This window comes from Octodon degus, unplaced genomic scaffold, assembly GCF_000260255.1.
Source record: "Octodon degus isolate 3935 unplaced genomic scaffold, OctDeg1.0 scaffold00114, whole genome shotgun sequence".
Lineage (NCBI taxonomy): Eukaryota > Metazoa > Chordata > Mammalia > Rodentia > Octodontidae > Octodon > Octodon degus.
In genome coordinates this window covers 7,872,678-7,889,221 of record NW_004524690.1, presented here as the reverse complement: position 1 = coordinate 7,889,221, position 16,544 = coordinate 7,872,678, and the positions used below count along the sequence as shown (strand labels likewise).

Genomic DNA, 16,544 nt, shown 5'->3' with positions numbered 1-16,544 from the left:
TATTTCCATGCAGCGGACAGTAATGAAAAGTAAGTAAAGAGCCACTCACCCCTCCTTGTTCCTTTCACTCCAAAGACCCAGAAAGAAAGAATTTTGGAAAAAAAGTTTTCTGTTTGTCAAGTATTACAGACAAAGGTCTCGAGCGTTTCATTTTGAAGCACACAAGAATGCTAGATAGAAAATTAATATTACTTCTATGAATGAATGACCAATTTGGAGAAAAACTGAGAAACACCCTGAAGTAAGACGCAAGATTCCTGAAAGGTAAACAAGCAAGTAAAGCAGTCTTTGTCCTGGGCACATCTATGGATGTCAGGGGCTCTTGTACTTTGATTTTCAGGTCTGAATAGGATCTGAGAGGCTTGTGTACAACTAGTGCCCACAAAGGCTGTAACAGCGGTGATGGGGGAGCACAAGATAGATAGAAAGCCTCTTGACAGAGATGGACAAGGAAACTTACTCACCCGCTTTGATTCTAACTGGAAGTAAAAAGAAGGAATGTATCTGAAAGTACAGGGCAGAAAACACAGGAATGCTATTCCATCTAGCATTCTTGTGTGCACCAACACCCTGCGTGAGTTGACAGTCTGAAGCATAAATTTTGAATGCCCAAAGGCTTCAGGTTAATTTTGTTTTTGACTGGGGAGTGTTTGCAAAGTGAGCACACCAGTATCAAGAATCAGGATACTAGCAGCAAGGTGGAGCCTGTAGGTGGCCGCTTCTAACCGTCATATCTCTGGAGAAGTTTCCTGACTTTCCCTGCAAAGATGAGCTTTGCAATGTTTTAAAGTTAGTATCAGGGGAATCATGCAGTAGTTATTCTCCAATCTGGCTCCTTTCTCTATACTGTTCAATTCATTCCAACATTTTATTTCATTGCTCTACAGTATTTTTCTTGAGTAAATTTTTCAAGTGTTCTCCTACTGATGGACTTTGATCTATGTTGGACATGATCAAGTTGTTGTTTATGGAGTGTGTATGTGTGCTTCTCTCTTCTACCTGTGAGAGGGACTGCTGAGTCATAGGAGATTGTCTTAGTTACTTTTTACTGGTTGCTGGGACAAATACCAGACACTCAAAAATGAAGGAAGGAAAGGTTTATTTAGCTCGCAGTTACTGGAGGGTTCAGTCCATATTCCGCTGGCTCCAAGGCAAACAACCCGCTGGCTCCAAGGCAAACAACAGCAGTTCATGCGGCAGAAAACAATGAAGAGCAGAGGAGGAGCAGCAGCTGCTGCAGCGGCGGCCATCTAGCCTCTCCCTTCTGCGTTGACTGCGAAAACCAGCACTCCACAGTGAAGATCAGAGCGCCTCCAAACTGGCGCAGCTGCCAAGACCAAGCTCCTCAAAGACTTGAGACTTCTCCACGGAAGCGGGGCGGGGCGGCAGGAAACCAGGCAGGGCGGCTTCCTGCCTTTCTCAATTCCTGGGCCCTGCCCACCTGCAGGTCGAGGCCCCCCATGCTGAGATCTGCCGGAGCTGATTCAGCCACATTGGCACAAGGTACCAACTAACACAGAGATGCACGGGTAGCTTCACAGTTAGCGGTGACAGCGACTGACTCCCGCACTATCAAGAAATGAGACTTCCGGCTGCTCCACATCCCTGTCAATGCCAAGTGTTCCCCGTGGGTTCTCTGTGTGCCGATCTGGTAATCAGCTAGTGTTTTAAATTTAAGCAGTAATCCTGCCTGGTAGTGTATTCAGCTATCAGGCAGAAGCCATCAAAGGCTCCCTAGAGAACTCTGCTCTCAAGCCAAGGAAATAACCAGAGAAATCTTCAGGAACTATTTTTATATCAGGTAAAGTATTTTATAAGGCAAAAATCATTTTCAGAAAAAAGAAGTCTAGTGTATTAGGACAGCAGCAATATGTGTCAATTGGTACTTTAAAAACGAGAAGAAATCAACCTTGATGAGTGACATTTGTTAGTTTCCATGGTGTAAATTTTACTATCATGGTCAATTTCAAGCCACCAAGGTGAAGTCACTGAACACAGAATTGGGAAAAGATGTGTGAAATCAGCCCACGTCAGCATACCCCAGATCACCTCTGGTAGGAACTTCACTCCATCAGCAGCATAGAGAAATACCAGTCTTCAGTGTACTTCATAGTTTAGCTTGAAGAAGAACATGCAAAACTAGCAAGTTTGCCATCACAATAGATTTGTAACATACCACTCTGGTAAAAGCAAGAAGAAAATGTCAGTAGGTGTGTAGGAGGCATCTACTAGACACACATGGATACTTACACCTAACAACTATGAAGTGTTCATTTCAGACACATGTACAAAAATCGGTCCCTAAAACAAATTGCAAACGACTGTTATAATCCAAAGCACACTTTCTAACTATACTCCATTAAAGATAAAAACTGGTAACAACAAAAAAGGATTCAAATTTACAAGCATTTGGAAATTATGAACTGGTACAGTGTTTTTCTGAATGAACACTCCCATTTATGAGAACAAGGTTCCTAAATGCCTGATCAATTAAGAAAACTTAGCCGCGTTGATTACTATGTAAATCTGCTGCACAAGGGTATTGCATGATTTATGCAAAATACTGGCTCTACCTATAATTTCTGTGTGTTTCAAATGGTGTTTTATGTGGGAATTCATATGTTTAATACATATCAATATTTTTCATAACAAAATGCAAATTCATCATTTGAGCTAGAAGTTTTGGCATTGTTTTTCAAAGGAAAAGTGAAAAAAAGCATATGACATTAAATAAACAAGATCTTTCTGTCTTACCCAATCATATACACTTCCACCTCCACACTGCCATGTTGACATTTTTCTCAGTCTTTTATGTTCTCTGATGTTTTCTATAAATTGTTTCACCACCACAGATTTTCTTGACAGTTTAAAAGGCGTACTTGAGCCCTGCTTAACAGAGATGACCCTCGCTTTTAACCAACCTAAAATGAAGTTGCTATTTTCTATAAACATTCTCACCTTTTTTCATTTTTTTGTTTTGGGGTGTGTGTGTGTGTGTTTTGTTTTGGGGTTTTTTTTGTCTGTTTTTTGTTGTTTTTTTTTTTTTTTTTTTTTTTTTTTGGTGGAACCAGGAATTGAACTCGGGCCCTTATGCTTGCCAGGCAAGCACTTAATTCTACTGAGCTATCTCCCCAGCCCCACCTTTTTCCATTTTAATAGTTACTCAGATCCAAGCACAGTGACAAGCCTATTAACCCCAGGCAGGACAATTGCTAGTGTAAAGCCAGCCAGTGCAAGGCCCTGGGTTCACTACCCCCTACACACACCCCAGTACACACCCGCATGTGCCCACTCACACCTACACACACACAGCTCTCCAGTCACCTCATAAGATTTATTCATTATTGTGATTTAATTATTCACAAATACTTAAACTATATAAACTACGTGTTAGGTGTCTCCAACCAGTAAAGCTAACAATGGTCAGAAAAGTGTGCATAAAGGGCCGGCCTGAGAGCTCAGAGGACAAAAGCACCTGTTCAGGCAGAGCTCAGAGGCTGGGTTCCTTCAGCAGTGTGAGGTGCCAGCCCTGCCCCCGGGGCACGCTGAGACAGCAATTGAGATTGGGCGTGGTGGTGCGCGCCTGCAATCCCAGCACTTGGGAGGCTGAAGACAGGAGAATCACTGAGTCGGATCTACATAGTGAGACCCTGGAGGCCTTGTAGACCCTGTCCTAAATATAGGAAAAAAGAAAAAAAGAAGTGTGCATGGTATCAGCTATCACAGAGTGTACTTTGTAGCGCAGCAAATTTATATGTAATATATATTAAAACATTTACTTACTAAAATACACTGCATCTGTACATAAAATATAATTCTTTTCACAAGAACATAACATAGAAAAATGGCACATGCACTTTATTAAAGCATATCCCAAATCTACATTTACAAAGAATTAAGAAATTACCTTTGTGCCAGAATATTGGAAAGCCATTTGGTTTTATAATATATAATCACACAAAATAAAGCTGGAAACTTTCACTTACTAAGCACAAGTACAGAAAAGGTTTCCTTTAAAGAACATACATTATAATAGGCTTTTGAAATATGATCAGCTAACTTTATAACCAATAATGAAACACCCGGAGAAACAAGTGATCCATTCTACTGAAAACAGCCTCGTGCCTTTGTGGCAGTTGTTAAATGGCAGTATAAACACTTTAGAGAAAACTGTGAGGGTTGCTTCTTTTCCCCAAAAGAGAAAAATCAATTTGCACATAGTAGTTATTCAACTATGACCTATTTGTATAGCATAATTCCCAAAATATTCAACTCACAAATGGGCCCACTTGTTGGATCGGGTGGTTGGAGCCAGTCTTTTAAAAGTTGAAGAGGAAAGTCTTCTGGGGTTTGTATAAAAGGGAGAGAGACAGAATCTAATCCTTCGTAGCATGCTGGCTGCCTGCCAAGCTGCTCCAGAGGAATTCAGAAGCACAGACCCTGGAATGCAGCCCCATCTGGGGAGGTTTTCTGATGACAGAAGAAGGATCGTGAAGGACTGCTGCTGCCACTCTGTGCACTACCCCAGTGACACTGACAAAGAGTTAATGGCAAATACCAGTTCCCCATTTTGATTTCAAGACACCCTGCTTTAGACACAGGGAGGGAGGGAGAGGGATGAAAAATGGTCTGTCTATTCCGCAGCAACATAAGCAAATGATTTATCTTAATTATTTTTAGATTGCAATATGTTGCCTCATATGTCAAATGTACATTAAAGAGCAATTAGTTTAAATGTCAGCATTAAAGGATTCACTATTTAGCATTTCAAAAACAGAAGCAAAAAATAATGAAAGCGTGTCAAGGTACACCAATCTGAAAAGTTTATAGAACTACAGGTTCTTCTTTCTGCTTTGAATTTGGGATAAGATTGTCACAAATCTAATCCAAGAAATAGTAACTACAAAATTTACACATGTACAAACACATGCACACAGACACACAATGTCACAGTTTCAGTCATAATCGTCAATAAATTCAGGCCTATGAGCCAAATCTGGCCTGCCACCTGTTTTTGTGTATAAAGTTTTATTGGAACCTCGCCATATTTATTCATTTACATACTGTAAATGCATTCAGTCTTTAATAGCAGAGCCGAGCAGTTGCAACAGAGACCATATGGCCTACACAACCTAAAATATTTACCCTCTGCAGAAAAATGAAGAGTAGAAAAAGTTTGTCAGTCCCTAGCTTGAAATGAAAACATCACCCTACCAGGTGCATCCTCTGAATAAAGGCCTGAGTACTGCTCACAGACAGAGCTATTTATTGAAATCTATAGCAGACCCATTTGAATATGCAGTAGGCAACTACTTCGTAATGAAACTACACAACATCATTAGGTATATCCACTAGACAATTAGAGGGAATAGTGCTAAGTTCTCACACAGAGCCAGAAACACGAGGTAACCAAAAAGTATGGGAAATGAATGATCTTTAACACTTTTACTTATGACAATGAAGGACATGCCCTCAGTCTTCCTCCAAATCTCCTGTTTCCTTCAGACACATCCCACCAGGCCCTCCACAGTCTCACATGTTTGCAGAAGTAGCCTCCCATGGATGAGCTTACATGGTACAAAAAAAGTCCAGTGAAGCTGGCTGCCGAGTGCCATCCAACAAGAAAGCAGGCCCACGAAGACACTCCACGTGTCCTCGTCCATCTTCCTCACTGGGCCTGGCACTCTGAGTCTGGGCCTAGCACTCTGGCTCCTCTGCTGCGGGAAGCAAATGCTGTGAATCAATTCATGATATCAAGGTAGCCACAGCAGTACAACTAAAGACCCAAAAAATGACTTCCAGAACTGCTTCCAGGTGACATATGTTCAAAGTGACAGGAGTATTTTGAGTGGGATGAATGGCAATATTCTCTTACTGTAATATTTTAAAATTTAACAACACTATTTTTCTATCACACCATATAATTCCTATTATTGCCTTCCATACTGAAAAGAATCATATGTCCAAATAACTAAGTATAACAGTGAAAAGGGTGTCATTTAAGTGGGTGAGGGGTAAAAGGTACTCTCAGTGGGATTAGCCATAGATTGGACATTGCAGAAGAAAACACTGATGAACTTGAAGGCAAATAAGTACAAATTATTTAAATAAAAATAAAAAAAGAATTTGTAAATTAAATGAAAACCCATCAGTGAATTTTGTGAACAACATTTAGAGCTCTAGGGAGCAGGAGAAACAAATTAACTGAAGAATCATGACCAACATATATCTAACTTTAATTAAACTATAAGACTACAGATTGAGATTGTGGGCTATCTGGGTGGCCGGAACACGGAGAACAGAGTAGCGAGCCCCTGAAGAAGTTGCCAAAATGATACCCACACCAGTTATACTGTTGAAAGAGGGAACTGACAACTCCCAAGGCATCTCTCAGCTTGTGAGTAACATCAGTGCCTGTCGGTGGTTGCCGAGGCTGTAAGAACCACCCTAGGTCCCCGTGGCATGGACAAGCTTATTGTAGATGGCCGAGGCAAAGCAACAATTTCTAATGATGGGGCCACAATTTTGACACTTCTCGATTTCGTCCATCCTGCAGCAAAGACTTTAGTGGACGTGGCCAAATCTCAAGATGCTGAGGTTGGTGATGGCACCACCTCTGTGACCCTGCTGGCTGCCGAGTTTCTGAAGCAGGTGAAACCCTATGTGGAGGAAGGCTTTCACCCCCAGATCATCATCCAAGCTTTTCGCACAGCTACAGAATTGGCAATTAACAAGATCAAGGAGATCGCTGTGACTGTGAAGAAGCAAGATTAAGTGGAGCAGAGGAAGCTGCTGGAGAAGTGTGCTGTGAAGCTCTGAGCTCCAAGCTGATCTCCCAGCAGAAAGCCTTCTTTGCTAAGATGGTGGTTGATGCTGTGATGATGCTCGATGATTTGCTGCAGCTTAAAATGATTGGAATCAAGAAGGTACAGGGTGGAGCCCTGGAGGAGTCTCGGCTGGTGGCTGGTGTTGCATTCAAGAAGACTTTCTCTTACACTGGATTTGAAATGCAACCTAAAAAGTATAATAACCCCATGATTGCCTTGTTAAATGTTGAACTTGATCTGAAAGCTGAAAAAGACAATGTTGAAATCAGAGTCCACACAGTAGAGGATTATCAGGCAATTGTTGATGCTGAGTGGAACATTCTGTATGACAAGTTAGAGAAGATCTATAATTCTGGAGCCAAAGTTGTTTTGTCCAAACTCCCTATTGGGGATGTGGCCACCCAGTACTTTGCTGATAGGGACATGTTCTGTGCTGGCCGTGTGCTTGAGGAGTATTTGAAGAGGACAATGATGGCCTGCGGAGGCTCAATCCAGACCAGCGTGAATGCTCTACCAGTAGATGTGCTGGGCCGCTGCCAGCTGTTCAAAGAGACCCAGATTGGAGGTGAAGGGTACAATTTCTTCACTGGCTGCCCCAAGGCTAAGACTTGCACCTTCATCCTCCGCGGCGGAGCTGAGCAGTTCATGGAGGAGACAGAGCGGTCTCTGTGTGACGCCATCATGGTTGTCAGGAGGGCCATTGAGAATGATTCAGTGGTGGCTGGAGGTGAAGCCATCGAGATGGAGCTCTCTGAGTTCCTTCGGGATTACTTAAGGACTATCCCAGGAAAACAGCAGCTTCTGATGGGGCATATGCTAAGGCCTTGGAGATTATCCCACGCCAGCTATGTGACAATGCTGACTTTGATGCTGCAAACTTCCTGAACAAACTACGGGCTCAGCATGCCCAGGGCGGCATGTGGTATGGGGTGGATATCAACATTGAGGTCATTACTGACAACTTCGAGGCTTTTGTGTGGGATCCAGCTATGGTGCAGATCAATGCCCTGACAGTAGCCTCTGAGGCTGCGTGCCTGATCGTATACGTTGATGAGACCATCAAGAACCCTCGCTCCACCGTGGATGCTCCTCCAGCAGCGGGCGGGGGCCGGGGCCAGGGCCGCCTTCCTTGAGATCCCACCCATCACACTGGCTGGCAGCTGGCTACAGGTGTGCTTGCCCTCCCTGGCTTGGCTCATTGGTATTATGAAGAAGTGGTAATAATTGGTCTGTTCTGTTCTCACTGGAGGTTATTTAAATAAAACGTAAGACTTAGGAAAAAAAAAAAAAGACTACAGATTGAGAAGGTCAACAAACACGAAGTCCAAGAAACAAGAAGCAAGCTTTACCAAGGTCATCTGTCCTAAGCATTTCTATTCAGCTTTGCACCAGAAATACCAGCCAATGAAATAATAAGGCAAACAGAAATAAAGTGCTTTCAAATAGGAGAGGGAGAAATGTTAATGTCTTTACAGAATACAAAAGTGTCTATATGAAAAATTCAGTGGACAGTGTAAAAAACTACTGGAACTAATTAACAACTTTAGCAAGGTTGGAGGATTCAGAGTCAATCAGTTGTATTTCTATTTACTGTAAACATCAATAACTGAAACTTAACAAGTATCTCTAATAAAAACATAAAAATATGAAATAGCCAGGAATAAATACTTGAACACTGCCAACTCCAAAACACTATTGAGAGAAATCACAAGACTTCATGGAATTTACACTGCCAAAGCAGAGCACTATTGGCCTCATGATAGATAAGCAGGTCAATGGAGCAGAACAGATCCTTACATAGACAAATAATTTTTGAGAAAAGTACAAAATCAATTAAGTAAAGAAAAGATGGTCCTTTCATTAATGATGCTGAAATAATTAGGTTATTCATATGTAACAAAATAAGACTCAGTGGGTACCTTTTACTGCACACAGAGCATAAATCAAAATGAATCATAGATAAAAGTGTGAAGCAAAAAAACTATAAAACTTCTAGAAGAAACAGGTCAAAAATATTTGTAACCCTAGGCTCAGCAAAAATATTCTTAGACATAACACAAGGGATGGGGCCGGGGAGAGCCACAAACTGACCAGAGTAACCACATAGAAATTTACAACTTCTGCTTTTTGGAAGATACTTATAAGGAAATACAGAGACAAGCTATAAAGTAGGAGAAAATATTTACAAAGTCTATATCTGAGAAAGGACTCATATTCAGAATATATAAAGAATTGTCAGTACTCAATTAAGAAAATTAATTGAATAAATAAGTGTACAAAAAGTTTCACCAGACATTGTGTCAAAGAAGTTATATAAATGACAACTAAGAACATGAAAACAAAGAGTTCATGTCACTAGTACTTAGGAAAGTACAGATTAAAACCACACTGAGATACTTCTACCACCAATGAAGATGGGTAGAAAAAGATTGACTGTAACAAATAATGAGAATGGAGAGAAATTAAACTCATACACACCTGGCGGAAACAAAAGAGGGCAACTACTCTGGAAGACAGTTTTTGCAATTTCTTAAAACTTTTTAAAGTTTCTGAAAAAGTTAAATGATCCAGCCTCTCCATTCCAAGGATTTACACTAAAGAAATATATGTGTTTGTACAAAGACTTGTAAACAAATGTTCATTGCACGCCAAAAATGGCAACTAAGTGCATATCTGCCAGCAGGTCAGTAAGTGAATGGGGACAGCTCTGTAGAGTGGATGCACCACAGCAATATAAAGTGCTGCCCTGCTACTTCATGCAGCATGTATGAGCCTCCGCACCACTATGAGCAAAAGATGCTAAACAAAATCCAATTCATTCTGTAGAACAGCATTTATATACATTGCTAGAAAATGTAATCGAATGTAGTGGCAAATCACAGATATAAGGATGCCTGGGACAAGTACAGTCCAGGAATAAAGAGAAGAGAGAATATAGACAAAAGGGGTTTTTTTGTGGGTAATGTACTTGTGCACAACCTTTGAGGGTAATGAACACACTCACTTTTTTATGGTAGAGCAGTTATGAATTTATATGCATGTCATATGGTATCAAGTTGTGCACTTTAAATATGTGTAACTTAATGTCAGTATGTGCATTTATAACAGAAATTATACCTCATGAAGTCTGCTCTTAAAAAAGAATGTATAAAGATTCATTCATAAAAATGAATGTAGAGGGCCGGGGAGATGGCTCAGTACAATAAGCATCTGCCTGGCAAGCACAAGGTCCTGAGTTCAATCTCTGGTACCACAAAAAAAAAAAAAAAAAGAATAGAATGGAAACTACAATAAAGTTAATATTTATTGACCCTCTTCCCAATCCAGTAGTTTTACATACCTTATCAAGTTAACCATCATAATGTAGCATAGGACATAAGTACCACTGTACCTATCATATCCACCCAGTGAAAAATAACAAATCAAGACTAAACGTGTTCAATAACTTTCTCAGCATCAAGTAGCTATGTAATAGCTACTTACTTTTCAATTAAAAACTCCAAGCATAGGGGCTGGGGAGATAGCCCAGTGGTCTAAACACCTGCCTGGCAAGCACAAGGATGTGGGTTCAATCCCCAGTACCGCAAGTCTCACCAGCCACCACAAACCAGGCAAGGTGGCACATGCCTAGAATCTCAATCTGGTGAGGCTGAGACAGGAGGATCAGTATGAGTCTGAGCTGTGTAGTGAGACTCTATATCAAATAAATAAATAATTTTTTAATTTTTTTTTAAAAATCTAAGTATAATCTTATATTTTGTCACACCAAAAATATCCCTGGAAGGAATGATTATTATGTTAACTTAATATACATCCTAAAAGGTACTAGCATTCCAATGGATAGAAGATAAGTTGAAATTCCAACATTTGTAGTCATAACCATTTCTTAGAATTACTTATCATTATATAATAGTTTTATAGAAAAATGCTACAAAGAAATCGCTGGTAATCATAACCATTAAGGAAAAATTTGCCTTTTTTGTGAGGCAACAAATAAGTTTTCATTCCCTATAAGATACTGAGTAGTAAAGCACAACTGCATATTCAAAACAAAGTTTAGACCCCTGTGTCATGCCGTGGAGAAAAATGAAGTCCGAATGTACAAAATCTAAACGTAACAGGTAAAACTACAAAGCTCTTAGAGGAAAATATAGAGCTAAATCCTTATGAGCCCCAGTTGCCAATGGATTCTTGGTGTATACTTAAGCATACTTAGGGAGTACCACGACCTGAAGTTCCTACCTGCAGCAAGTTGTTACAATGGAATTTGTTACCATTTGCAGTCATTTAGGAAAAAGAAAAAAGGGTAATGGCTGTCTTACAAGGCAGTGAGTTGATTAGCGTCTTCTATAAAATACGTCCCCAGTGAGAAATTGCTAAACAACTCAGAATACACACTACACGACCTTTGATTTGCTGGAGGTTCAAACTAGAGGACTTGCACCACCCCTCTCTGTTTCTCCTTTCTCGTTCCAATCTGCTGTATCACTAACAGAAAGGCAAACTGCTGAAAATTTTAGTCAAGTGAGTAGATGCTTCCAAATTATAGGAAATCTGCAAGCCACTTCATGGGTTGATGCATTATTTCACAGAAAGAAACAAGATTATTTTTCCCTAAAAGCTCTGTTAGCCTCAACATATTGTCTAGCATTATGGATCTCCAAACATTTTGTTGGCTAAGGATTTTACTACAGAACAAAAATTGCTTTGCTTCTCTTTCACAGGGGAAAATAAAAGGGATAAAATGAAAACAACATCTTTATACTATTTATAGTTATTTACATAAGTACACATACAATTTTTGAAATAAAGCTTTTTTCCTTCAAAGATTTGGCTGCCCTGTCTTCTCAGGTCCCAGCAATGTTTTGCCTACATTACTACAATATCCTGAAGTGTAAGGCTCCTGACTATCCTGGACAAAATTCTGAACTCCAGAAATGTCCCCCTGGAATGTCTCATCAACTCACAGATTAAACCAAGGACATCTAACAAAATCTTCCAGTTCTTTTGTGTGTTTGTGTGTGTGTGTGTGCATGTCTGTGTGTGTGTGTGTGTGTGTCTGTGTGTGTATTTGGTACAGGTTTGAGCTCACTATGCAGCTTGAACTCATAGTAATCCTCCCAGTTCAGCCTTCCCAGCTCTGGGATTACAGGCATACATCACCACACCTGAACGAGGTCGCTGGCTTAGCACACCCAGGGGCAGCACCAGCATGGTAAGTGGTGCCAGGAATCTCACCCTGGTCCCTGCACTTACCTAAGCAGGTACTTGGTCCATTGAGCTATCTCGCTGATTCCAGAATCTTCCAGTTTTTACACTGTTCATTTATTCCAAAATGTTGCCTTTTAGTTTTGACAACCCTACTGTCCACAGTTATTTGTGGCAATAATCATGTTCTAGACTACTGTTACAATCTCAGCTGAGTCTATAATATCACAATATTCACAATAAGTACTAGATACTTTTATAATAAACAAAAATGTGAATGGACAAACAAATTTACATTATGGCATGTAAAATTTTGACACATAGAGCTGCATAGAGCTAATGTACAGGGCTAGTTCTAAAAATGGAAACAGATTCAGCTATAGATATAGTTAGCAATAACAGGAAGACTCCACAGGCATGGATCAGGGCTGATCCACATCTCTTAGAATGAAATGTAGTGATCTCAAAGCCAACCTTTCATCACATATTGGAATCCCCTCTTCAATATAGTTAACTTCTACTTGAACATTTCCAATACCAGAACTTCTATGAGTTCAAAACTATTTCTTCCTTTTAGTAACAATTAAAATTTATAGCAAGTTAATCATTACAGCTAAGTTGAAATCTGCTTCATATTTTATACCCATTGGCCTTAGATCAATCATCTGAAGCTAGTGTCTGTTCTTTAATGGGCGAAGGAAGGAAGAAGCAGTCTAGTGGAAAGAAAAGTATATAAAAAAGAGCATGTTGTGTGATAAAATAACCAGCAGGGAAACTAATTATTAATAGGCTATGAACTAATTTGAGGAGGTGCTTTCAGAAAATAATGACAAGGAGGATACGTTCCATTAAGTTAGACAAGTCACATTCTGGCCGCAGGATCTCATCTGTAAAATCAAATGGTGTAAGTAGGCAAAGGCTGTAAGCTCAAATGCTTCAAGAGGCAGAGGGCATCAGTGAACACAAGAGGGGAAGATACTGAAGAGCATGTCCATCTAAAGCGCTAAGGCCCCTCTAAAAACATTTATGTTCAATTTGCAAAGCATCCTACTGAGCACTGAGACACACACACACACACACACACACACACACAACTGGCCCTCAGGTGGCCAGTGTTCTCCCGCAGGCTGGACAACACTGCAACTTATCAGATTTCCTCCAACTGTAACATCTAGACATTTGTGGCTAACTGACCCCCACCATACTGTTCTTCTCTGAGCAGCCTACTGTTTGCAGGTTACCCGCACTTGGATTAGATTCTGAAACAGGATGGAATGTGGACCTTAATCGTTCTTTTTGCTTTTGTGTGCTTCACCACTCTAGCTAGCTCATTTGCTATGTCATGTTTCCATCCCACAGGAATCTCCTACCTATCCTAGCATTAAAAAGTAAGTCTTTCTTCTAGGAACATACACTCCTGGCAAGGAATCTCTAGTGGCCGTCACTTAATTCAGAGGTCAAAAGCCAAAAGATGGCATTCTGCGCATGCCTCATGACTGTGGGGCAGGGACAGTCTTTGGGGCGGGTTAATAGGTCCTAGTACTCAGAACATCATCCTGTGTGTGTTTCCAGGTATTAGTTAATTGGTTCATTAGATAGCTACAACAACGGAGATTGAACCCAGATCCTGATGCTAAGCTCCACCTCCACTACCTTTTTTAAATGTTTTTATCCGGACACGGGAGCCAGGGCCTTGCTAAGGTGCCCAGGCTGGACTCAAACTTGTAATCATCCTGTCTCTGCCCCAGCGTAGTTGGACTGCAGCCATATGAGGCCACACTTGACTTCCAGGACTTTTATTTACTGGTATCTCACTCAAACACAAAATATAAAATTATTCTGTCGGACTCGGGGTATGACTGATATGCAGATACCTGTCTGTGTGTTCACCACTATGTTTGCATATTTTAACTGTGGTATACATTAACTGTTCACAGTATTTATTTGTCAATTTTTAAAAGTGAATTTCTTAAAAAGGGAGTATGTTATACAGCCAGTCACACTGGACTGCGGGGAACTGAATGAAGCACACAAGTACTTTGTGCGCCCCGCATCAGACTCATTCTTTGTAAGAGACTTAATTTATTGAACTCTGGTTTTGTGATCTGGGAAAAAAAGATGCACATTCTGTTTAATTCACAGAATCCTCGTGAGAACACAAATTGAGACACTACATTGACATTTTCAAATGTAGAGAGATCTAATGCCACATATAATTAAACTTGTATTTGCTTGGTTTCTGCTTCTGAAAAGATGTAATGGAGTGTAAGAGGTCAATTTTTTATGACTAAAGTAGAAAAAGAAAGATAAAGTCAAGAATAACATATTCTTAAAGATGTCAGAGAGCGACAAAAATAGCAGAACAAACCAAAAGGCAGAGTAGGTAGCAATACTCGAAGGGACCTCTTCTCAGAGCCATTCTGGTCCCCAAGAGCTTCAGCTAGCACAGGGTGTGGCCCAGGCTCAGATCAGCGCTGCTGAAAAGAGAAACCAGAAAAGCACTGAGCACGGCTCTGCGCTGACAGGACCCATCACAAGCTTGAGGAGCTTGGATACACAGCTGCTTTTCACTCCTGGGTTGTTTATTGAGTTTGGAAGTTGTGCAGGAGGCTGTCAAGCTAAGCCTGAGGTTTCTCAGAAGCACCATGAGAGCCACCGCAGTTCATCATGTTCAGGAAACACACAGGCCAGGCAAAGAGGCTGCAGGAGCCTCTGACTGAGATGCAGGCTGGCTTGCGTCAGGACTTCCGCTGCTGCTTGGACTTGTTTGGAAAGGGAGACTTGAGGGTTGGGCTGGGAACTTTTAAAGCACAGATCTGGATCTCTTGCAGCCTTTTGAGACCACGAAGAAAAAAAAAAAAAAAACTGAAAAGCTTTCATTGAAAAATACCATGAGCAGCATATTAAAAGAAGAGGAACAAGTAAGATATACACTGAATTTTACTAGTATGGTACCACTGTTCCAAGCCAGTTCTTCTCAGTTGAATTGAAATGAGGACCCTCTTATGCCACACATGTGCAACTGTATTTTGGCAGAAGACAGAGTCAGCTGAGCTTCTGTGGCTCTTAATCACAAAATACAGTCCCACAGCAAACCTGACTAGCCGCTTAAGAGCCAGACTAATACTGGGAGGAATAAATGACAACAGATGCAGCCCCAGAGGTAATTTCAATACAATAACTGACAAATACTTCTACAGGAACTCTAATGAATACTTTTAAAAAGGTGGAAGTGTACATTGTGTGTGTGTGTGTGTGTGTGTGTGTGTGTGTGTGAAGGCCATGTGCATTGCTATCTATTGCAGCACTATTCAAAATCATTAAAACTGGAATTGTGTTATGGTTTGTGTCTAGTTGTCCCCCCAAAGCCTCTTGTAGTCATGGGGCCAGGACTTCTAGAGTTTGTGATTAACTCATGACCCACTTGGATTATGGGTTTTAGTACTGCTAGGAATATAGGTGTGAGTACTCCCCCCAGCCTGGGTGGGTGGCCTGAATGCAACATAAGAGAGAGGGAGACAGACCTCCTCTCTGTTGCCATGGTTGCCACTACTCCTCCATTTACACTCTGCTCTTCGCCACCACCATGAAAGCTTGCTCTCTGCCGTGTGCCATTCGGTCTCACAGCTGGCTGAGTATGGACTGAAACCTCCAGGAACTGTGAGCTAAATCAACCTTTCCTTCTTTCAGTTTAGGTGTCAGATAATTTGTCCCAGCAACAAGAGAAGAGTAACTGAGACAAATTGATAATATTAGAATATTTCTGGCAGTGGTGGCACATGCCTGTAATCCCAGCACTCAGGAGGCTGAGGCAGGAGGAGCATTTTGAACTTGAGAACAGCCTTGGCTACATAACAAGATCCTGTCTCAAAAAAGAAAAAAAAGATAGAATGGAAAAATAAATTTTGTTATATTAACACAATAATACAGCAATGAAAATAAGCAATCTAAACCTATTCTTAGCAATATAATAAATGTAATAAATATAATATGGAATAAAAGAATCAATTTATACACTTTTAAAATCAAAATTATGGGGGCTGAAGAGATAGCTCAGCAGACTAAGCTCCTGCTTAGGCAAGGACAAGGGTAGGGATTCGATTCCTGGCACCACATGCTGTGCCAGCCCCACCCTTGGGCATGCCAGTGACCAAGTCCAGGCACGGTGGTGCAAGCCTGTAATCCTAGCATTGAGGAGGCTGAAAACAGGAGAATCACTACAAGTCTGAGCTGCCTAATGAGATCCTGTACCAAATGCATAATTTTTTTTTAAAAAATCAAAATTATGAGGTGCAATACATATGTAATCTATCAAATTAAAGCCTAACCTACCAACTTAAACTTAAAACTTAGAAAGGCCCTGTCTCAAAATTTAAACATTAAAAGCTTCAAAAAAGAGGTTAGGGATATATTTCAATGTAAAGGACCTGGGCTCAATCCCCAGTATGCCTCTCTGTCGCGCACGACCTCGCCAGCAAGGACGACGCAACACACAGCTCTTCCTTCAGC

At 40.8% G+C, this 16,544-nt stretch overlaps 1 pseudogene; it reads left to right on the top strand.

The window, feature by feature from the left end:
- Positions 1-6,331: 6,331 nt before the first annotated feature.
- LOC101587611 lies at positions 6,332-13,735 on the top strand (annotated as a pseudogene).
- The last annotated feature ends 2,809 nt before the right edge of the window (positions 13,736-16,544 follow it).